At 38.3% G+C, this 24,045-nt stretch overlaps 1 protein-coding gene and 1 pseudogene across 3 annotated transcripts in view; one reads left to right on the top strand and one right to left on the bottom strand.

Moving 5' to 3' along the window:
- Positions 1-212: 212 nt before the first annotated feature.
- Positions 213-24,045, top strand: part of FRS2 (fibroblast growth factor receptor substrate 2) — a 116,687-nt gene continuing 92,854 nt past the window's right edge. For all 3 annotated transcript variants that reach the window (XM_059402484.1, XM_059402482.1, XM_059402483.1), the window contains exon 1: positions 213-303. The gene's annotated coding sequence lies outside the window, so the exon portion shown is untranslated. The remainder of the gene's footprint in view (positions 304-24,045) is intronic.
- LOC132019427 (macrophage migration inhibitory factor-like) lies at positions 23,244-23,769 on the bottom strand (annotated as a pseudogene).

Raw genomic sequence — 24,045 nt, 5'->3', positions numbered from 1 at the left:
CGCCCCGCCGCGCCCCGCCCCGCCCCGCCGCGCCCCGCCCCGCCCCGCCTCGCCCCGCCTCGCCCCGCCTCGCCCCGCCTGGGAGGCCCTGGCAGCTCCAGCCCGCGAGCAGTTCCGGTGCCAAAACGCTTCCCTCCCCCGCTTCCCCGGAAGTGCTTTTCCAAGGTTCGGGCCGGAGAGAGGCCTTGTAGGCACAGCTGCTGAGCCTCGATCGGCTTCGAGTAGGAACTCCTGCCTGGGTTGGAGCCCGGGGGTCCGCGGCTGCCGACCCGTGCCTGCCTCCTCCCAGCGCCCGGGCCGCCGGTGAGTGGCCGAGGGCGAGCCGCCGGACGGCCGCGGGCCGCGTCAGGACTTGTGCTCTCGGGCCCCTGCCGCCCGCTCTATGCTGCGGGCTCGGCTGTCGGGATCCGGGGATGGGGCTTGTCTACCGCAGAGGTCCCCGCCGAGTCCGCCCGGCGGGAAGGAGCGGGCGGCGGGGCCTTGGGGTGGGCGGGGCGGAGCCGGAGAGGGGGTTCCTGGAGTTGTTGTAGCCGTTGGGACTTGAGAGTGGGGATGGGCCGGGCCTCGGTCCACCGATCCTCCTCATTTCTGCTCCCCCAAGTCTTCCGCGTTGCCTCTCCGATTTGGTTTCCTCTGGCGACCTGGGGCCGGGAATCTGGACACCAGACTCAATCTTGGGCTCCGGTTCTCGACTTTGGGGTCCCCCGGGTCTGTCCTGGGGTCGGTAACTAGCCCGGGTCCCAGGGGTGTCGTCTCCTCAGTCTCTGGGCCGGGCCATGCATGCGTAGATGCCGGGGATCTTTTGCAAACATCCAGACCCGCCACGGGGTTGCCCTGGGATCGATTTGGACTGCGCCCGGCACCGGTTCTGAATACGTAGGTCAGTGTGGCACCAGCGTGCCTCCCATGGTCTTTTACTCGCTGGAAAGCTTGCTCGAGCTGTTGCCGAAGTCATTTAGGAAAACAGCTTGCTTGGGGAAAATCAGTAGTTAAGAAAAGTTCCCTTATTTTCCTGCAGGCTTAATAAAAGGATGCTATTCTCTAATATGCACTCCTTATTCTGGTGGCATGGCGAGTTTAGTCTGCGGCTATTGCACGAACTGGTTACAGAGAGTTGGAGAATTACTTGCACACCCTCTTCCCCGAAGTTTGTATACTTTCATATTTGGATCTGTCATTTTCCTTAACTTCTAAAAAAACATTTTTGTCAGTAACTCCTCAGAGGTCCCCTATACTGTTAAGAGTTGTGCTGCAATGCAGAGGTTCACATAGGTAGACAGAGGTGATGAGTGTGCGTGTGTTTTAACCTATATTTTGGGGTATTTACCTCGGATAAGTTGAGAATGTTTAGAGGAGAAAGTGATGTAGGTAGTTTTTTTAGTGAACAGATTTCAGGTGGTGAACTGCTGGAAGGTTTGTAGGCGATAAGGGTTTTCCGCATTTAATAGTGATTTTTAAATTAGGATCACAAGAGAGTGTGGTTGTGACTGTCTGCATTGTTTTTGTTTTTGCAGTGTAAAGTATACACAAACCACCTTTGTGAATCATGACACTTAACTGCGTTTCTCATCTTGTGCTTCTATTAGGACTTATACTGTAGTTTTTTAGGTACTTACCTCATTCTCTCTCCTCCCACTACTGGAAGGGGAGGTAATAGGGAAAATAGACTGAAGTGGTAAGTTCAGTGAGCTCTCCTGTGCAAAAGAAAATGTATTTCAGTGTTGTTGATTTTCAGCAGGCAAAGTGTGGATGACTTTTTAAAAAATTGTTTCTTTTATTCCTTTATTGATTGTGGTCAAAGGGTGGTTGATTTTTGAAGTCCCTGGAAGTCCCTGGAAGAAGTTGTGGAGGGAAGATTAGTTGCCCAAGTTTTAGATTTAGATAGAAATTGTAGATTCTTAGCCTTTGGAAGTACTTGATTGTTTAGAGCTTATGGTTGGAATTTTGGAATCGAGAAAATGTGCAAAAGGGGTCAAGTTAGATATGATTATGGATCCACAGTGAGAGTATGATAGATAATGTGTTTTGAAGGGAAATATTTGAAGAATTGTAAAGAGGTGATCAGGGAATTTCACATACCTTTAGGTACTGTAAATTTTGTTATGTTCAAGTCCATTCAATAAATATTAAATAAATAAATAAATGAATATGAATATTTGCATTGTAAATTTTATTGTATTATTCAAGTCAATGGGTACTGAATTTTTTTTTTTTTAAATATTTTATTTATTTGACAGAGATCACAAGTAGAGAGGCAGGCAGAGAGAGAGGAGGAAGCAGAGAGCCCAGAGAGCCCTACGGAGCAGAGAGCCCAATGCGGGTTCGATCCCAGGACCCTGGGATCCTGACCTGAGCCGAAGGCAGAGGCTTTAACCCACTGAGCCACCCAGGCACCCCTGTGGGTACTGAATTTTTGCTATGTTAGGCATCAAGCGATGTTGGGCAACGATGTAGGAACAAATATACAGCCATAACCTTTAAAATTCATGTTTTGGCAATAATTTTCTAAGGTATGTCAGAAATCATGAAGAGGTAAATTGTATTGCTTAAACATATTACAGATTTTTTCTAATCATAGGTGGGTGTTGTGTGGTTCATGCAAAACACGGAAAAGGCATTATAGGGAACAAAGAGTAAGTATTTGGTTTTCAGGAATTTGAAATCTAGAAGGGGATGTAAGATATTTACATAAAAATGTAAATACTGTGTGAGGAGCTTGACCTAAAGTTTGGAGCTGTATGAAAGGAAAATGGGTTCATTTTTAATGGACTAATCAGCTAAAAAGTGGAAAGTGGTGGAGGTAAAGAAGTACTCTGAAGCTATTGAGCACTTAGCATCGTGCTCTGTGCTAGTTGCTTTCCATACATTTCCCAAGCTTCATAACAACATAAAAACATCTTTCTTAATTAACAAGGAGGGCAGTGCTCCAGTGTATTAAGTAGCTGAGCCTCAGTGTGAATCCAGGTCTGCTTGGTGCCAAAGCCCATGCATTTCCATTATATCATGCTACGTCTCAGTGAACTGACAGCCTGAGTTTCACATTGCAGAGGGTAAGACTTTTCTAAAATAAGAATTTTAGGGGTCGGGAGTAGGTGGAGGAAGGCTTTTCAAATAAAGGGAGTGATGTAAGCACAAGGGTGGAGGTGGGAAAGTTCATTGTATACCCAGAAAATTTAGTGGATGGCTTGCTTAGAATATAGGGTTCATTTTTGGAAATAAGAGATGAGGTTTGAAATTCTAAGTGGGTCTGGGTTGAGGAGCATGTTTAAATGCTGTATTTAAGAGTTCAGCATTTAGGAGGTATTGAGAAACTACTAGGTCTAATAGTGTAGTATGTGAAATGGTTTGAGGTAGAAAGCCAGCTTTCAATATAATATCCATACTGGGTGAGGACAGTGGCATTGAGATGGGGTGGGTGGAGGAGGGCTTGTTGGGGAAAGTTTGGAGAAACTGGAAGTTGCAAATTACATTCATTTTAAATGTATGTGACGTGGATGGTGGTACTCTTAGTACAAATATAGGCAAAGAGGTGCATAATAAGATAAGTTTTGAATATGTTGAGTTTTTTTTTATACTTGCAAAACATTAGAATTGCCCAGAGGCTTTTGGAAATGTGGGTTTGTAGTTCATGAGAGAGGTCAGTGCTGGGCATATATTAAACATGAGTGTAGAGAATAATACAAATAGATGTACTAGTTGAGTCTGTATAAAGAGATGAAAGAGCTGAGAGGGAGTTTACAAGGAAAGAAAAAAAATGAGCCTTTATTTTAGATGGCATCTGTTTAAAACAGAAGGAAAAGATAGTCTGTACTGTATTCTGCTCCATCTCGTTGCAGATTCAGATGGAGTACAAAGAATCTGATCATGGGAAAATCCAATTGGGAAATAAAATAATGCTATCGTTACCCCATTTCATGGAGGATGAACTCTTTCAGACTCACTTGTTCCAGAGTGTTAGGCTTTAGTTACTTAAGAGCTGTTTGGTCATTTCTTTTGGGCATTTGTTGGCAAGTGATATGTGAGGATTTGGATGCAGATCTCTGACAGGTATTCTGTTTATTCATATTTGTGACTTTCAATTTTGGTTTCAATATCAAAGGCCTTTGAATATTCAAATACAATTTTTGTCCCTCCTATTTCTACTGGCTGCTAGTAGTGCCTTTCCTGGAAAATTGTATTTATTTATTTTTTTTTTTAAAGATTTTTATTTACTTATTTGACAGAGAGATCATAAGCAGGCAGAGAGGTGCCAGAGAGTGGGGAAAGTAGGCTCCCTGCTGAGCAGAGAGTCTGCTGCAGGGGCTTGATCCCGAGACCCTGAGATCATGACCTGAGCCTGAGATCATGACCTGAGCCGAAGGCCCAGGCTTAACCCACTGAGCCACCCAGGTGCCCTGGAAAATGGTATTTAATTACATATTTTTCTCCCAACTCTCTTTTATAAGTACTGATCAACACAGGTAGTTTTGTCTTTCATGTCCTGATTATCCTAGAGGGATGGAATGGTAAGATACTTTTGTCCATAATGTAATGATACATATATAAAAATTATGTATTTTTATTTGGAAACTAAGGACTATAGACTTATGAAATTACATGTAGTTTTCTGTTTGATATTTAAATATGGGGAACTGGTGTGTTAATATGTAAAAGATTGTAATAGTTTGTAGAATGATGCTCAGATTTATAACTTCTGGAGGGCAAGGTTATTATTTTTAGACTGCATTTCCAGGGAAATGTTTATTTCCTTCTTGAGGATTAACACATTCCTTTTTTTTTTTGAGAAATATGTTTTTTACTATATCAGAGGCTCTTGGGAATGTCCTGAGTCCTGCGTCAGTCCCGTTGGAGGCAGGGGTGTTGTGTCTGCTTTGTCTGGGCTGGTTGGCTTAGTTGCAGTGAGCCTGGTATTAATGAGGCAAAGGTCAGGAGTTCCATTTAGCTTCGGTCTCTGAGTGATGGCCAGGGAAGTACACATCTAGCCAGCTGTCTTGGAAATTCTTCAGTTGTCATTGGTCACAAAGGTGACTGGCTTAGGATGGATCTTTATACCACTGAAAGAATATTAGAGGAAACTTAGCATAATGGTTAGTAATTCTGACTTGGGAATTAGACAGACCTGTGTCAGATTTCTCAGTATACAATGTTGGGAGAGTCCCTAAACCTCTCGGAGCTTCTACTTCCTCATTATTGAAGAGGTTAATATTTGGTTTGGGCTTGTCCTACTGTTGTTTTCTTTTTCCAAGTGGGAGTTAGCTGCTTACACCTGTGGTTCCCCAGTTCTGGACTGTGGAGAGGTGTCAGTCCATGACAGAGTTTTTTCTCACTTGTCTGAAATGAGAATGGATTCACTTTTCATGAAGCTAAATCTGTTGAATTTAAAAGATAATTTTTTCCCCTAAAATTATCTTTTACCATTTTTGATGTAAGCATATTAATTCTTTTATGAAATAACGGTGGTGGTAATTGGTAGTTATTTTCTTTTTAAATGTTCTTGGCAAAATAAAAGTTGGCAGCTCTACGCTGGTCTTCCAGTTTTGTTCTTAAGATGATGGTTCTGCGAAATCTGAAAATCTTGGCTTAAACGGAGCCAGGGAATTGGGGGAGATTACTCATCCAGTATATTATACATAGTCAAGTTAGGTTTGGGGGTACATTCTACTGTTCTTTTACCCTATAGGGACTGTATTTTGATTCTCATCACTCACTGCTGAATTAGTTTAATGTTGTCGAGTTTTACATTAAGACTTTCAAGGAGCAGTTCAGATTGTTTTCAGTTCATACAAGTTACTTCAGATTATTTAGGGCTGTATTTCTCAACCAGAGTCCCAAGAGGAAACCGGTGAACTGGGGGGGGTGCTGCCTGGGGTTGCTGCTGTAAGTCATTACTCTGTTGATTAGTCAACAAGATAAATAACTGGCCTTTGATATAATGAAATATTAGAAATTGGCTTTCCTTTTCACCTCTTTTGCGGGGAAGATCTTTGAAGCTAGATCAAGAAAAGTTTTTTTATTTAATAAAGCAAGTAAACCTTGTACAAATATCAGTATTCAGAATGCTTTCTAGAGAAAGAATGGTTCAGCACTTTGCATAATGGGTTATGTAAGTGGAGCCACAGAAGTCCTCCTGGGGACACAAACCAATTATTAGCATAAGCGCTATTGAAATTGCATTCAGTTGTCTAGATGAGGAGCGTTTTGACTCCCTTCTTCACTTAGCAGCATGGGGGTGGGGGGGGTGCAGAAAATTTAAGGTGCAGATCTAGCCTAAATGTTAAATTAAGGTTTAACATTTGTTTCCTTTTAGTGTTTTGGTTAAGTAACTTTAAAAATTGGGAGTGCTGTAGAAATACTGAATATGTTAGAATGCCTAAAGCAAAATTTCAGATTAGGCTGAAATAGCTTTGGCCCTCTGTCTTTTAATTTTAAAGGAGACTGGAGTTTTGCTTCTTTCGATATTAAGGATGTTATTGTTTTATAGAGTTTTGTTGAATATTACTGTTCATTCTAAATAAAAGATCATATGGAATACATTTATTCTAACAATGCTTAGATTTTTCCTCCAAAGTATTCCTATTGGCAGAAATGAATGGTATGCTCAGAAGTCTGGAGAGGTAGCCCGAAGTGTCCTGCTATAAGTAGAAAATTTCATGATTCCTGTAGAGTTTTATTTTTAAAAATTCACATGAATTTCATGTTTTGGTATTTTATGTATATGTAAACAGTGTCTTAAAGTCAACTAAAATTAGTGCCCCCAAGGGCCGTATGTTCATCCTATGGATTTTTCATATCTCTAGGACATGGCTTGCATGGCAGTTTAGTGGCACTGTGCTTAACTGCTTCATTTTGACTCATTTTTTTAAAAAAATGCTGTGTTCTGTTGGTTTCTGTGGGGATGGTGGACAATTATTGACACTTTTATATGTTTTTAACAGAGAGCAAACTGTTTTGAATACTAATCAAGGAGCTGTAGTTTCATAGAAATAAAATGCCTTTAAGAGGAGATTTAATCAATTTTAAGATGTTCTTTTACATTTAAGATTATTCAATTATCAGTATATTTCACATGTTAAAAATATAGCATCAGTGTCTAATTGAACTTTCTGTAATGATGGAAGTGTTCTGTATCTTTGCTGTTCGGTCTAGTGGCCCTCATATGGCTACTGAGCACTAAAATGTGTCTGGTGTTACAGAGGAACTAAATTTGAAATTTTGTTTGATTTTAATTGATTTCAATGTGAATAGCCGCACTTGGCGGCCAGTGACTACTGTATTAGATAGTGTTGCTCTCAAGGGTTAGGAAGACACGGAGAAGGGATGTTAGAAATCTTCATGTCATCCCTCAGCTCATTTATAGGCAAAATTAGGCCCTCGATAAGTATTTCTTAAATGAAATAAAATTTTTATTGTTTCAGTTTTTTTGAAAGATTTATTTACTTATTTGAGAGAGAGAGAGAGAAAGAGAGGGCGCGTTGGAGCTGGCGTGCACATGTTGGGGGGAGGGACAAGGGGAGAGGGAGAGAGAAACTCTAAGCAGACTCCACGCTTGTGCAGGTGCACACAGGCTTGATCTCCCCTCCCTGACCCAAACCCAGTTGGAAGTTTAACAGATCATCCCACTGAGGCGCCCCTGTTGTTTCAATTTTTAAGACCAAGGTTTGTGAAGTATTCTAGATTTTTAGAGAGTGATCACTAGTCTTGATTTTTTTCTTTTGTGTTGATTTAAAAACTTTACTTTTGTTACAAAAGCATACAGTATACTGAATATACAACTTAAACAATTGTAAAATAAATTGCATTGACTGTATCTCTGAAGTCAATTTATACTCCTTACCACTTGTGTTCTCTGACCTGCTTCCTAAGAAACCGCCATCTAAATTTTGTGTTAATCATTCCTTTTTCCTTTTAATTTTCATGAATTAAAGAAAATTTCATTTCCCTCTCTCTTCCAGTTTGGAAGTTAAACTTAATGTAGTTTTCCTTTATTTTAGTCTTCCCTGACTCCCAACAAATTAGATATGATTACTTTTTTAAACACTGTTCCTTTAATTTGCCTCTGCTTTACAAGTATCTTTGCTAATCATTTTCATTTGCATCTCAGACCTCTTGTTTGGGGTCTAAGATCATTTTCTCTCTGCCTGAAATGTATCTCTTAGAACTTTCTTCAGTGAGGGTCTGTTGTTGGAAAATGCTTAGTTTGTTTGAAAATGTCTTTATCTACATCTCATTCCTGAAGATGGGTTTTCTGAGTATGCATCCTATGTTAGCAGTTATTTTTCTTTGTTCATTATAGATCTTATTCCATTCTCTTCTGGCTTTTATTGCTGTTGAAAACTCTGTAATCCATCTAATTGTCATTCTTTTATTAAATTATATTTAGAATATTTCGAATCTGTTTTCCACATGTTCATCTTGATATGTCTAGACGTTGATTTTTCTTTATTTATCAAGCTTGGAATTCACTAGGCCATGGAATCTGACGATTGGTGTCTTCAACCATTTTGGAGAAATTTTGGCCATTTTCTCCTCACTTGTATTTGAAGTTGGTCTTCTTACTCTAGCCTCCACGCCTCTTAACCTGTCTTTGCTATTTTCCATTTCTTTGTCTTTCTGTGTTGTGTTCTGGATAATTAGATCCTTTCTTCCAGTTATTTAATTCTTGCTTCATTTGTGTTCAGCTAGTTTATTGAATTAAAAATTTTTTCACTTTAAGTATTATGTTCTTTTTTATAGTAAAATATGCATAAGGAGAATTTACCACTTTAAATCTGAAAGTGTTCAGTGATGTTAAGTACATTCACTGTCACCTCTGTCCATCCCCAGAACTTTTTTTTATCATCAGGAACTGAAATCTGCCCATTAAACAATAATTTCCCATTGTCTCCTCCACCCAGCCCCTGGCAAGAACTATGTTACATTCTTTTTCTATGAATTTAACTATTCTAGGTACCTCATATAAGTGGATTATACACTATTTGTCCTTCTGTGTGTCTGGCTTATTTCACTTACCATAATGTCTTCAAGGTTCATCCATGCTGTAGCATGTTACTAGGGGCGCCTGGGTATCTCAGTCATTAAGCGTCTGCCTTGGGCTCAGGTCATGATCCCAGGGTCCTGGGATTAAGCCCCACATCTGGTTCCCTGCTCAGTGGGGAGCCTGCTTCTCCCTCTCCCACTCCCCCTGCTTGTGTTCCCTCTCTTTCTGTCTCTCTGTCAAATAAATAAATAAAATCTTCAAAAAAAATAAAAGTTTTATTTACTATACCTTTTTCATTTTTAGAAGTTTCATGTAGTTCTTTTTACAACTGCTTTATCCTTACTAATTTTTGGTAGTCTTATACTTTTTCTTGGTCATGTTGTCAAGCTATCTTTTATTTCTTAAAAACCTATTAAATATACTTATTTTATACATGGTCTCTGATAATTCCAATATTTGAAGTCTTTGTAGATATGATTCTGCTGTTTGTTTTGCTGTATTAATTTTGCAGAGTGATTTTTTTTTTTAAAGATTTTAATTCATTTATTTGCCAGAGATCACAAGTAGGCAGAGAAACAGGCAGAGAAAGTAGAGGAAGCAGGCTCCCCGCGGAGCAGAGAGCCCGATTTGGGGCTCAATCCCTGGACCCTGGAATCATGACCTGAGCTGAAGGCAGAGGCTTTAAACCACTGAGCCAACCAGGTGTCTCTGCAGAGTGATTTTTAATAGCACTTTAAAATTGTATAGATTAGAGCTTACAAATAAACCCCTGGAGGTTAGTATCCTGTTTTCTTAAATTTTGCTGAAGGTCTTATCTGGTTTATTTACTGTATAGTTACTTTTTCCCCCTTACAAGTAGTAAATAACTTGTAGGGAAGTATCCTAGTGTTTTTTATTTTTTCTTGATGAAAAACTTAAGTATAGTAATATACCTTACATTTGTATAGGGCCTTCTAGATTGCTAAGCATTTTTATATTTTATGATTTTATTTTAAAGTCCTGGAAATAAAGACTCAGAGACATAGCTAATAAGAGGTAGCATTGGAATTTAAACCCTGGTTTTCATAAGATTCTTTTTACTAGTTATGCTTGCCTTTTAGGTTACTAGATAGACTGTAATCTCAGGGTCTTGTCTGTGACTTGTTCACTGTTACACTGTCAGTACCTTAGACTTTTGAATGAATAAATAATTATCATCGGGGTTCCTGGGTGGCTCTGTCAGCTAAGCTTCTGCCTTCAGCCCAGGTCATGATCTCAGGTTTCTCAGATCAAGCCCCAGGTCAGGCTCCCTGCTCCATGGGGAACCTGTTTCTCCCTCTCCCTCCACTTGCCTCTACCCCTGTTTGTGCTCTCTCCCTCTCTCTCTCCCAAATAAACTAATAAAATCGTTTTAAAAACCTAACAACATAGACATGAATTGCTGTCTGACAAGTGTTTTATTTTATTATTTTTTTAAAGATTTTATTTATTTATTTGACAGACAGATCACAAGTAGGCAGAGAAGCAGGCAGAGAGAGGGGGGGAAGCAGGCTCCCCACTGAGCAGATAGCCCAATGTGTGGGGCTTGATCCCAGGACCCTGGGATCATGACCTGAGCCGAAGGTAGAGGCTTAACCCACTGAGCCTCCCAGGCACCCCTGACGAGTGTTTTATAAGGTAGTTCTATTGTAGTCATGTTATTTATGTATTTTGTGTTTATATTTACACATATATAATTATGTACATATAATCATTGAGAGCTTAGAGCTTGTGTGGAAGGGGTTTTTAATGCTTTGTATAACTCTAGCTAAGTTTTTTTAGATCAAAAATTTGATGTATTTGCCTATAGCAAAGAAAATTTGGTTTTCTTGAAAACATTAGATGATGAAGATTAGTGAAGTGGACTTTCTGATACTAGTTCAATTCTTTTTCTAGTTATTAAACAATTCTTTTAAGACTTAGGTGATGGGACGAAATGATTCAAGGTTTTCCTAAGGTCACTTTTTATCCTGATAAACTAGGGTGAAGTGTTGGTTAATGTATTCTTTTGATCTGGTGAATTGGTAGAAGCTGGTCCCTAGCTAAATTCATGCCTTTTTTTCTCTGACCTCTTACTTTCTATGTCCCATTCTTGGTTAAAGCTGGAGGGACTTGGGCATTGAATCTTGGCTAGAACATGGATTCATTCACTGAGTTGGTGAGTCCGTAAATGGTTCTTGCGAGCCCAGGTATCAAGAACCATTTTAGGCATTGAGGTTAAGACGGAGGGTTAAGATGGATGTGGTTGCTGTCAAGTAGCACAAACTAGAGGTCATGAACTATTATATCCTTTGTCTGTATTAGTCATTTATGTATTTAAATTGAATATATGTAAGAAAATCATATTTCTATCTGTTGAAACTTTTCTGGCAAGGGAGAGGATCCTGAGGGCTGTTGCTTAATGGAATATATAAGTATAGGGTTTGAGATTCAGAACTATTCAGTTAAGCATATTCTGAAAATTGACTGATACTTTCATTTAAATTGAAGCCTTTTATTAAAGCCTTTTATTAAACCTGACCTAAGTAAGTTATGGTTCAATCTAAAGACTGCTATTTGCCTCATACGTGGTTTTGTGCATAGTTAGTATATAGTAGTGTCTTGGAAATTCTGTATTTCATGGCTCATTTTTTTTTTTTTAAGATTTTATTTATTTATTTGACAGAGAGAAATCACAAGTAGATGGAGAGGCAGGCAGAGAGAGAGAGAGAGGAGGAAGCAGGCTCCCTGCCAAGCAGAGAGCCCGATGCGGGACTCGATCCCAGGACCCTGAGATCATGACCTGAGCCGAAGGCAGCGGCTTAACCCACTGAGCCACCCAGGCACCCTCATGGCTCATTTTACATTCCTTTATCTCCCACACCCTCAAAAAAAAAGCATAATATATTCACAAGCACATGTATTTAAAAAAAAAAAAACACTTTTATTTTGAGGTAGAGACTCATAGGAAGTTGCAAAAACAATAGTGTCCTATATACTTCTTACTCGGTTTCTCCAGTGGTGATATCTTACGTAGCTGTCATAGAATATGAAAACCAAGAAGTTGATATTGGTACATTTGTGTTAACTAGACTATAAACCATACACAGATCTCACCATTTTTAAAAACCTGCATTTCTGTGTAAGTGTGTAGTTCTGTACAGTTTTATCCCATGTATTGTTTTGTGTAACCACCATAATCAAGATTCAGAACTATTCATCACCACCAAAGAATTCCCTAGCATCACCTCTGTGTATTCACAACCCTACCCAACACTAGTTTTGCCATTATGAGAATATTATGTGAATGAAATAATACAGTATGTAATCTTTTGAGGTACATATTTTAAAAATATAATTTATTTTAATTCTAAAAGTAGAATAACATTTCAGAAATGTTAGACAATGGAAAAAACATACTTTGAAACCACCACTCTAATAGTCATCATTTTGGAGTTTTTTTACAGCCTTGTTCATATGATGTTTTATATCCTATTTTAGTATATGCTCAATCTTGTTTGTTTTTTTTTAACTTAATGTTATATTAAATATTTTCTGTTACCATCATACTTAATTTTCACTATTACAAGAAATGTTGCAGAAAACACCTTTGAGCATATAGATTTCTTCATATTTTTAGTTATTTCCTTAGGGCAGATTCCCAGATGTGTGATATTGAGCCAAAGGATATGAGGGTTTATTAGTCTTGAAACATTTGGTCAAATTGCTTTTCAAGAGGATAGTATTACTAGTACTGTTTTACGTATCCTTCTTAGATTGGATATTAGTGTTACTTCCCTTGCCCCCCCCCCCGCCCCAATTAATAAGGTGAAAAAGGTACTTCATTGTTCTAATTTTAGAGTGCAGTTCTTTATGTAACTTTTTTTTCCTTGAAGAAGAAAATTGGTTGTAATGTCATAATGACATGAACTTTTAAAAATGTGATTTTACTTTTAAGTAATTTAGAAAAGCATTTAAATATCTCTGTTAGTGTTCAACAGTTCCGAGCAAGAGGTTGAATCACTAGATCCTTGTCTTTACCTTAACTGTAACCTCCTTAGTTGGCAGGTTTGTTACCTGCCAAATGATTGCCAGTTTCTGCATTGGTTCTCTTTGGTCTCTGCCATTATCTCTTAATTACTATCCTAAGTCTGGATCCTTGACCTTTCCCGTCTAGAATGGCTGCTCCCTCCAATGGTAATACACTGGCACCTCATTCATTTTTCTTATGTTCTTGTCAGCTTTAGGTGCACGGTCGTGCAATCATGTTAATGCATTACCGTTGATGTTTATCCTTATGGTTAAGTATAATCCTAGGGACTCTGTATAATCTGGGGCATTCATTAGGATTAAATGTCTTCCCTTTTTTGACAACCACTGCAGAAGTTATATGGCCAATAATGTATGGGGCATGTATAATGTGCATGAATAAAAAAAATAAAAATACAAGGAAGTTGTATACTTTTTGCTTTTCTGTATGTTTCAGAAATGTTATTCTTAGAGCAGTAGACCCTCAGGGTAATAACAAAACCCTTAAAGTAAAACAAGTTTTTAGTTGAATGTTACTAAGTGCCATGCACTGTGCAAGTTCTTTATTTAGTCTTCACAATTTTCCCTTAAATTTTTGGGATAGCTAGATAGGAGGATCTCATACGTGATGTGGAATAGATAATTGAGAAATTTGATTAGCAGGGAATTATAAAAAAGATACATTATTTGTAACTTGAATATATACTACATTCCTTCACCGTTTCTTTCCCTCTACAGCGTCAGTGTTTTTCTTTGTCAATGGGTTCTTTGATTAGAAATCTGGATTGTCTAGGAGTGCCTGGGTGGTGTAGTCAGTTAAGCATCTGACTCTTAGTTTTGACTCAGGTTGTGATCTTGGGGTCTTGAGATCAAGCCCAACCTTGTGCTTTGCACTCAATGTGGAGTCTGCTTAAGCTTCTCTCTCCCTCTCCCTCTGGGCCCTGCCCCCACTTGCACTCTCTTTCTCCAAAGTAAATAAATAAATCTTAAAAAGAAAAGAAATCTGGATCATCTTTTTGGCTTAATCTCCACCCAGGAGTCATTATCTATTGGATATCATAACAGTATCCCTTTCCTATAGAAGAGAGAATTTGAGGCATTTTCAATGTGTTCTGTAAAATCTTTCTATGTTTTATGATTTTTTGGTTATACTTTTAAAGCTGTTTTATGTACACATAATTCCATATTAACTTTTTAAAAATTAATTAGCCTTTGAATCTTTTTGAATTTTTCAACACAATTTTCAGAGACAGAATCTGTCAGAAACAGCTGGCTCTTGTTAAGTGTCTAGCTCATTTGGTGAGCAGAAGGGTGGGGGCACATTAAGAAAGTGATCTGCTTAGAAGACTCTACTAGGTGCAAGTGGTCAGCCTGCGGTGGGCATCAGGGGGTGATTTATGGAGGGACTGGAGAGCATTATTTCTGTAAGATGATAAAATAGAGGACTGTTAAAAGAGTTTCTACTGAATTATGAACCTTACTTCCATTTTACGGATGAGGAAGCTGAGGCCTCAGGGAGTTGAATAACATTCCTGAGACAGATACTAAGTGGTAGAGTCCAGGATTTGTACCTGAAATGTGAATAGATTGAAATATAGTGTGTCCTCATACGTACTGTGAAGTGTTCGATGCCTTTTAGGTCATCTGATTTAGTCAGTTCAGTGAGTACACGTGAGTGGTCTTCAGGTTGTGCTTGGGGGTAGGGTTTTTGTGGTTATTCCACATCTTGGGTCCTAGTTTTATTTTGCACTTAAGTATTTCTTTTGTGCTAAAAGAAAAATAAGAGCTATAAAAAATAAGAGCACATACCCAGGTGAAAATTAGGCTTACAGTAATTTGTTTTGTTTTATATTGGATGTGTGTATGTGACTGCAGTCACATACAGTGTTGTAACTGCTGAGGAAATTGTGAAATGAAAACTTAACGGGAAAGATGGAGTGGAGAACACAGACATACATAAACTATGCTCTTCCTCCTATGAAATTTCCTTCATAGTTTGGGATCTGAGCATTCATCTTTATCCATGTTATTGCTATTTCATGAAGCATCAGTTGAGCTAGTAATTCATAGGTTCTTTCTGTGCTCACCCAGAACACATTAACCTTTTCCTGATAAATGTTTTGTCAATATTTAGAATCTGGTGTGTATTTTTAGTTTACATTTTGCTTTTTTAGAACAGTTAAAAAAAAAAAAGTGGGGTGCCTGGGTGGCTCAGTGGGTTTAAAGCCTCTGCCTTCGGCTCAGGTCACGATCCCAGGGTCCTGGGATCAAGCCCCTGCATCGGGCTCTCTGCTCAGCGGGGAGCCTGCTTCTTCCTCTCTGTCTGCCTGTCTACTTGTGATCTCTCTGTCAAATAAATAAATAATAAAGTCTTTAAAAAGAGAAAAAAGAAAAACCTAAAATACTCAATTTCCATTGATTTCCAGATGTTAGAATCCAAAAAAGTCTTGCCACAAAATAAAATACATATATTACATAATAATTCATGAGGTTTTCTATTTTTATCACTACAACCGGGGCTTCTGATCACTATGAGATAATTGGTGTTGCCACATGGAGTTTAAATTCCAGCCTTCCAAAAAGAAATTTAATTATTTTAGTTAGCATAGAAAGCTATATTTCAGATAGTATATGAGATTATTAGGCTATTTCTAAATCTTGAAAATTGCTTAAGGAACTCTTGGTTTTACCTTTGGTGGTCCTTGACTCAGAATTAAATTCATTGATATGAATTTAAATACTCATTTGTGTAGTTGTTAAACCCTGACTTTGATTTGATTATAATTAATACTATTATTAGCAGTACTCTTTTTTTTTAGCAGTATTCTTTAATTGAGTGTATCAAGTACCTCAAATACTCTTGAGCCTAATGAATAATTTAGTAAAAAATACAGAATGAAAATGAAAATTGTCAACTGATAACATTCTTGCCCTTTTTCTTTGTAAATGTCAAGATATGTAAACCCCACCCACATAATAATTGGCACTTTTTTACCTCCTATTTTCTTAAGTACATCTTTATTTCATGAGTTTGTTTGTTGTTTGCATTGGTCTAAGTATTTGAATCTGGCCAAGGAATATATAGATTTTTTGATATGCCAGCTAGCATCTTTTATTTACTTGATATATTCTAGACCTCATTAGACTAATTGGTTATGACAACAAATCTTTGTGCTATATAATTTGATTTTGTTTTGTTTTAAACAGATCATTAAGTCTGTAAATTTAGAATGGTACATAGCAATATAGCTGTGTGCTTAGATGGAAATCAGTGTTGTTAACAAGAGATCCAGTAGAAGGATTTCTTTCTTTCTTTCTTTTTTTAAGATTTTATTTATTTGACAGACAGAGATCACAAGTAGGTGGCAGAGAGACAGGCAGAGAGAGAGAGAGGAGAGGAGGAAGCAGTCTCCCTGCTGAGCAGAGAGCCTGATGCGGGGCTCGATCTCAGGACCCTGGGATCGTGACCCAAGCCGAAGGCAGAGGCTTTAAACCCACTGAGCCACCCAGGCACCCCAAAAGGATTCCTTACTTTACAAAAAATAAATGTGATCCTCTCCCTAATTATTAATTACCATGTTATATACTCCACCCCCTTCAAGATTTTTTTCCCTAGTTTTCTGGTTTTATAATTGAACAGTCAGATTGTAATAAACTTTTTTTTTTAAGATTTTTAAAATTATTTATTGGACAGGGAGAGAGATCACAAGTAGGCGGAGAGGCAGGCAGAGAGAGGGGGAAGCTGGCTTTCTGCTGAGCAGAGAGCCTGATGCGAGGCTTGATCCTAGGACACCGAGATCATGACCTGAGCCAGAGGCAGAGGCTTAACCCACTGAGCCACCCAGGCGCTCCTGTAATAAATGTCTGAAGCAGAGGTGGAAGAGGGCATCAGATTAGTATTAGCAGCTTTGTTATTTGTTCTTTTCAGGTAGTAGCAAAACCAAAAATCATATTAAGTAGCAACATTTAAAACTTAGCTTTAGAGTTTGAACTGTTTCTTTTAATTTCTTGAGTTTTAGTTGAGGGACCATTTTCTTCAATGTTACTTGAAATTTAAGAGATAAGAAGAATTCCTTTAGAAAAATGGTATCTTAAAAGTTTGTTATTTTGCCATTGGAAACTTATTGTCCACGACTTTGTCCTTCCCCTTCACCCTGTTTTTTAACTGCCTTTTGGATTCAGTGATTTTGGTACTTAGATTTTTACTAAATATTTCTGGTGTATGTAGCCATTTGTGATCTAGACCCTAACCAGGAATTTCAACCAGATAGTTTTTTTCTTTTTTTTTTTCCTTTTGGTAAAGTACAGTTTTTAAGAGTGCTGACAGAATTATAATGCATCCAGTTTTATTTATGTTATCAAAGTTGCAGTGAGTGAGATAAATTCTTCACGTATTTCTTCATCTCTTATACTTTGTTTTGAGTGATTCAAAGCTGCCATAGTTGTACACATTCTCACTAAGGAGATGTGCCCTCTACTCTGGGACGTTGGTTGTTGGGTAACCTCTAGAAGCGTATGTTCTCAGTTCCACTTAACATTGCCTGCAGATGAACAAGTAGAACTATTTATGCATCAGAAGGTCAGGGAGAATTGTCTAAATTCATTAACAAATTTTTAACTTATTCATTATTTAATAAGATTTATTTATTTATTTGAGAGAGAGAGCACGCGTGCGTGCACGAGCAGGGAAGGATGGAGGAAGAGGGAGAGAGAGAAAGATTCTCAAGTACTTTTCCCGCTGAGTGGGAGCCCATCACAAGGCTTCATCTCAGGGCCCCGAGATTGTGACCTGAGGTGAAATCAGAAGTCGAACAGTTAACCAGCTGAGCCATCCAGGTGCCCGTTAACTTATTCATTTTTAACCAAAAGGGCAGTATGTGTACATGGTCCAAAATTTAAAGGTACAAAAGGGTTTATTGTGAAAAGCACGTCTCCTTCCTACCTCCCTGTCTTGTAGGTCCTCCCCTCCCTTGAGATAGTTGCTGTTTGTAGTGAATTTTCTACATTTACAACTATACCTACTCTTTTTATTAGCTGTGTCCAATCCGTTGTGTTGAATATACTATAAATTCCCTTTTTGGTGGACATTAAGCTTCTTTCCTATCTTTTATAAATAGTGTAGTAGTATTTTATGTATATTTCACTCCTGTGCAAATATATCAGTACTTCAAATTGTAGAAGTATAATTTCTTTGCCAAAGCTATATATTGCAATGCATTAAAATTTTTGATAGGTACTGACAAATTGTTCTTGGTGTATTCATTTTCTAAAGTTAGAATATTAGTTTTATAAGGCAGTGTTTGCATAAGTATGATCACCAGTTGGTTGTGTTGTTTATAACTAGATTTATCTTCTTTATTTTTATTTTTTTATTTTATTTTTTTTATTTTTTAAGATTTTATTTATTTATTTGACAGAGAGAGATCACAAGTAGGCAGAGAGGCAGGCAGAGAGAGAGAGAGGAGGAAGCAGGCTCCCTGCTGAGCAGAGAGCCCGATGCGGGACTCGATCCCAGGACCCTGAGATCATGACCTGAGCCGAAGGCAGCGGTTTAACCCACTGAGCCACCCAGGCGCCCCTTCTTTATTTTTATTAATAAGGTAGTTGCAAATGGATTGCTCACATTGCACAAGCTACCGACATTTGCTTGTTTACTTTGTCAAAATGGATTGTTTTAATTACTAGCAGTCATTAGAATTTTACTCTTTTACATAGGTAGCCTCTGTCTTGTAAACGAATTGCTTAAAAAGGGTTTTGGCTAAGTGCTGGGTATAGGGGAAATGGGGAGTTGAAAAAAAAATTGGAATTAGGAGCCTATTTTTCTAATTAGTCTTACAAAAATGGTGTTTAGCCTACTCGGTCAGACCATAAAAAATGATGTAATCCGTTATATCACAATGTATTCAAAACACCCTTTAAAATACTGGTGGAAATTCATTCATCTGGCTCCATCCCTACCTTAAGAAGCTGGGCTGTGATTTCCAGGACTTGGGGCTGTAGCCTAGGGGTTAGATAGGGTGAAGCCTGAGGAGCAGAATGCCTGGAGGCGGGCAGTGAGTGAGTTGGAGGCAAAAGAGTGAGAAAGAGCAATAGAGTGAGCCCGAGGTGGTTTATTCTTTCTTTCTGTTGCTACCCGGTTGTGCTGGGACAGGGTTAGGGAGTCCCATTCAGGAGATCCTGATATCTGGGATTCAGGTGACTTGAGATGTATTAGAGCTTGATGGAGGTGGTGGAGAGGGATGGACAGTGAACATGTTTGTAAATGTCAGAAGGTTTCTAGAGGCTGAGGATGGGGAAGTGGAATAGAAAAGATTTCTAGTGATAAGACAAAGAACCATCTGTAAAGCATTTATAGCTCTCTTTTTAAAAATCTTTTATATTTTTTTGGAGGCAAGTGGGTGAGCAGTGTTGAGGGCATTTTAAGCATTGTTTTGGGGGAGAGGACAGTGACATCTTGGCTTCATACAGATTTTTTTTAAAGGGTACTCTAACCATTCTTACTTGAAGAGGAGACATACACAAAGGCTCTGACTTAAAGAGAATGTTCTGTTATATCCTAGTTGGTTTAAAGGTATCTGGGCTGGTCCCCCTTGAAGTGGTAGCAATAATTCTCTTTCTGTTTGGTTCCATGGTGGAGCCAAACAGAGTTGACTATACACCCGTTGTCCTTCAGACATGTCTGAATTTTTCAGCCTATTTATGAGCATCAACAAACACTTTGTGCATACTTCTGCCATGGGTTGAATGCGTCTATTTTCCTTTAATTTAGCTTAAAACTAGTAATGGAATTCCTGAGGTTTTGAGAGGAATAGTGTTGGCAAGCTTAGTTTTGAAACTAAAGGCAAATTAAGATACCAAGCAAAACAGGAGACTATTACTTTAGAAAGGGATCTTGAAACTCTGCTGACATTTGCAAACCCAATGTCTTATATTTATATAAGCTTTAGATAGGAACTGCTATTTTTCTAAAATTGTTGGTTTAAAAATAATTGTTACATTTGTGCATTTAAAAAGTTGCTTCTAACACACTTTGGGTATGCTGGAGCTCAGCCTTTTCAGCAAAGTACTCAGACATTTGGGCATCAGCCCTTTTGGTCTTACTCTGTCTCAGGCCATTTAAGTTAATTAAGATGGATCGTGGATGTTAGGAATTTGATAAGCTTCCATTAAAATCTAATGTGGTTTAAAAAATTGCTTAAAGTGGCCTTGGAATATGTTAAAATATGCCACCATCAGAAGAATTAGGAAATTTAGCTGAGTATTGCTAAAATGACAAATGATGGCACTTGTCATTTTAATGTTTGTTTCTTAAATGTACTGTTTCATCGCCTTTGGAAGAGATAAGCTGCAGGTACCCTGAAGGATTATACTAATTAAAAATAGGACCTTCCCTGATTGTCTATTTAATTTTAACTTTTGTGTGTGTGCCATTAGTAATCATTTATGGCCTCAGTATTTATGTAAATTTTTCCCATCAACCCATGTTGTACTATATGTTGGCTAATTGAACATAATAATAATAAAAAGAGAAATGGCATAAAAAAGTGCTAAGTAAATACCTTCTAATATTACAGAGTTAGAACCTTTAGGTGGTATATTATAGAGCAAAATACCAATTGCTTCAAATAAACGAAGACCTAGAAGAAAAACTGTACATTGAATATATTCGGCTTAATTTACTTTGTGCTTGGTGGCCTGGCCCTTTCCTACTAGTGTTGATTTTATACTATTAGAAATTCCATTAATTATTTTCTCATATCTCTGCTTCAGTATAAGTATATCCTTGTTGTGTGGATATACCCGTTAATACCTTTGGACTAACTGGACTGTAGTTTGCAATGCTAAACTCAGTGTAGGTTGGTGGTGTAGTTCTCTAACATGGGAGTCTCTCAAAATTGAATATATAATGAATTTTAGGAATTCTAGGAATTTTGAGAAATTCCTAATTTTTAGGAATATTGAGAAATAGTATCTACAGAACTACTAACAGCATGAGAGGTTTGGAATCTTAAATAGTTGTAACTTACATTTAACTTTTTGATAAAGCATTAATATTTGACTTGTCATAATACTGTTTTCCTCCTTTATTTTATATTGGTAGGATTGGGTCTAGATTATAATAGCTAACCTGAAAAGTTAGTAGAGCAGAAAACTCTTATTATTACAGGCAATAGAGAGTCATTAAAGGTTGTTGAATAAAAGAGTAATTTAGTAAAGATAACTTTTCAGGAATATTATTCTTATAACTGTATGTATAACATATTGGGCAGTAAACTTCATAAAGGTCAGTTTAGAGGCTAGGCAAGAGGACATAATGAGAGTCTGAACCAGAATGCTTGAATAGGGAAGGAGAAATGAGTCTGGATGGGAACATTTTATAGAATATATTTTTTCTTGATTATAAAAATACAGTAAATGTATAAAATACAGGAAAATGTGGGGAAGATGGTACCTATTTTTATTTCTATCATTTAGAAATATAACTACTTTAATATTCTCAGGCTTTTTAGTTCTGTTTAATCTTATATCCTCCTGAGTGCACCCCCACCTCAAAACTTTGGAGAAAGAGTCTACAAGGCTTGATTCTCTTCTCATAGATTATGAAGTTTTAAAAGAAAATGGTTTTCTAGATGATATAATTTTATTCATGTGCTACAGGAACCCAAGACGTGTTTGGGAATGAGTGAATTTGGTAACTGCTGGAAATCAGTGAGTAGATGAAGATAATGCCTAGGTTTGTGAGATTGTGTGAATAGTGGGAAAGGGGAATTTGGCTAGCTTCTGATGGTGAAGTTGGAAGTGGTGTTGGTAGTGATAGAGTGATCCAGAAGAGAATGGGTTTTATTTGAAGGTATTGCATCAGATGTTCTGGCACAATATCTGAAATTGAAATATGAAGCTTCGCTGAGTATTTGGGGTGATCACAGTGAGAAAATGTGGAGGAAGAATTGAGTTTAGAAATAGCCACAGTTCTGGTCAGAACAGTGTTTCTGATGTATCACTGTTTCAAGGACCACTCCAAAATGCAATTATTTCCTTATTATTCTTTAAGTGACTTTTTAACTTAAATATGTTTATTTTAAAGGGAAATATTATATTGGTGCTAAAAATGGCAAACAAATATAACTTGCTTTAAGCAGTTGGCAATGGAGAAATGAAAGTGATAACACCAAATAGAATAGTAATAATTTTAGCTAGATAAATCCTCTGAGTTTAAGTTACTCAATTAAAAAAACCAAATGAAACAAAAAAAAAAAAACAGTAAGACTTTGTAATTTGAAGGCTCAAGGGCTTGACAAGCTAATAACTTTCTCATGAAACGATTCATTATTATATGTGTGTCACCTACTGTGGTATATATCCCATGCTTTGGGAGATGCTGAGCTGTGGTAGAGGACGAGGAATCTGCTGTGGAAACAGGCAGTGAGTGGTCACACAATGATAACCAGGAGAGAGCGATGATGTCCTAGAAGTCTTAGGGTGTTTCAAAAAGGTATGTGTGATGCTGTTGAAAATCAAGGAAAGGTTTTTGATAACTTGCATTATCAGGATATGGTTATGTCCATTTAATGTACACTAAGAAGTTTCTGCATTCTGGTAATTCTGATATATTTGGATTCAGCCAGTTGCCACTGGCAAACATGTAGAGATTGATAAAATACTTCCTTGGTGCGTTAGCAAGTTTTATCTGGGGTATATATATAAATAGTGAATAAAAATGTGGAGAAAGAACAAGACATTTATGAGGAAATAGATTCATGGCTTTGAAATAAGTAACTGTTAGAATATTATTTCAGTCATGTTAAGCTTATGACAGATTTTAGCAGGGCTAGTTACTTCAATAGTCATGATTAATTTGTAGATCCAGGCACAAGCATAAATTAGGCTGCCATATATTATAGACAAATACATAATACACTTACCTATGTATGCACATTTGCATGCACACAATTACAGTTTCCCTAAAGAGGAATAGAATTCCCCTGCCCCCTTTTGGATCCTATTTTTAGGAAATTTGATTGTACATCTTCATAGGGATAGGGAATAATTTTGAGGAATAATTATTATGCAGTTTTTGTCTCTCTGTCATACTCCAGGGTATGAACCAACACTGGTCACAGGTGTGAAATTCCTTTAACTTTTGGTGGGTTGGTGAAGTTAGTGTATTAACACTTTACTTTTATTTTTGTTGTCTTTTTTTTTTCCCAGCCTCCAAACTGTTTATTTGGCCGGACTTGGAAGTGGGGGTCGCTGTGGGAGTGGGGGGTGGAGTGGGCACAATATTGTGGATGGCAGGGCCTGGTGCAGGCGTGTTGGGCAGGTGTGGCCCTCAGGCGAAGGTGGAGCCGTTCCAGCCCACGTTGGCAGCGTTCAAGTCGCAGTAGTTGATGTAGATCCTATCCGGGCTGACTCGCAGGCAATCAGACGGCAGGCGATCGGACAGGAGGCCGCACAGCAGAAGCGGTTCTCGGGCCTCCGATCTGCCGGGCCTCCGATGCTGTGGAAACTGCAGAATGCGCACGGCTGGCTCACTGGAGCCGCCAAAGGCCCTGGGCTGGTCTGGGACCACGTGCACCGCGATGCACTGGGCCGGCTTGCCGGTTGCCTGCGCCAGCTGCTGAGTGAGCGAGCTCGGAAAGGAGACCGTCCGGCACGGAGGAGCGAGGAACGTTGGTGTTCACCACGAACAGCCGCATGCTGGCGGAAAAATGGCCCGGACCGGTGCACGGGAACTAACTGGCGAGCCTCCCACTGCAGCCCGGGAACCTGAGCTCTTTGTTGTCTTTAAAATGAAAATTTGTCCTTGAACTCTGAATAAATTTTGGAAGTGCTTTGAGTTTATAATGCTAAAATCATTCTGTGAATTACCCATAATAGTGCTTTGTTTTTCTCTGCATTATAAAATTTGTTTTCAGGAATGTGTGCTTTCCACACCTTTTTCCAAGCTGAATTTAGGTGGTCCCGACTTGAGATTAACCTTTTTAAATGTAAAAAAGTTTTATTTAGGAACTGGAGTACTTGAGAAAATTTATCAAATTGAT

Source organism: Mustela nigripes, chromosome 6, assembly GCF_022355385.1.
Source record: "Mustela nigripes isolate SB6536 chromosome 6, MUSNIG.SB6536, whole genome shotgun sequence".
NCBI classification, from domain to species: Eukaryota; Metazoa; Chordata; class Mammalia; order Carnivora; family Mustelidae; genus Mustela; species Mustela nigripes.
This window is presented reverse-complemented; position numbering and strand designations above follow the sequence as displayed.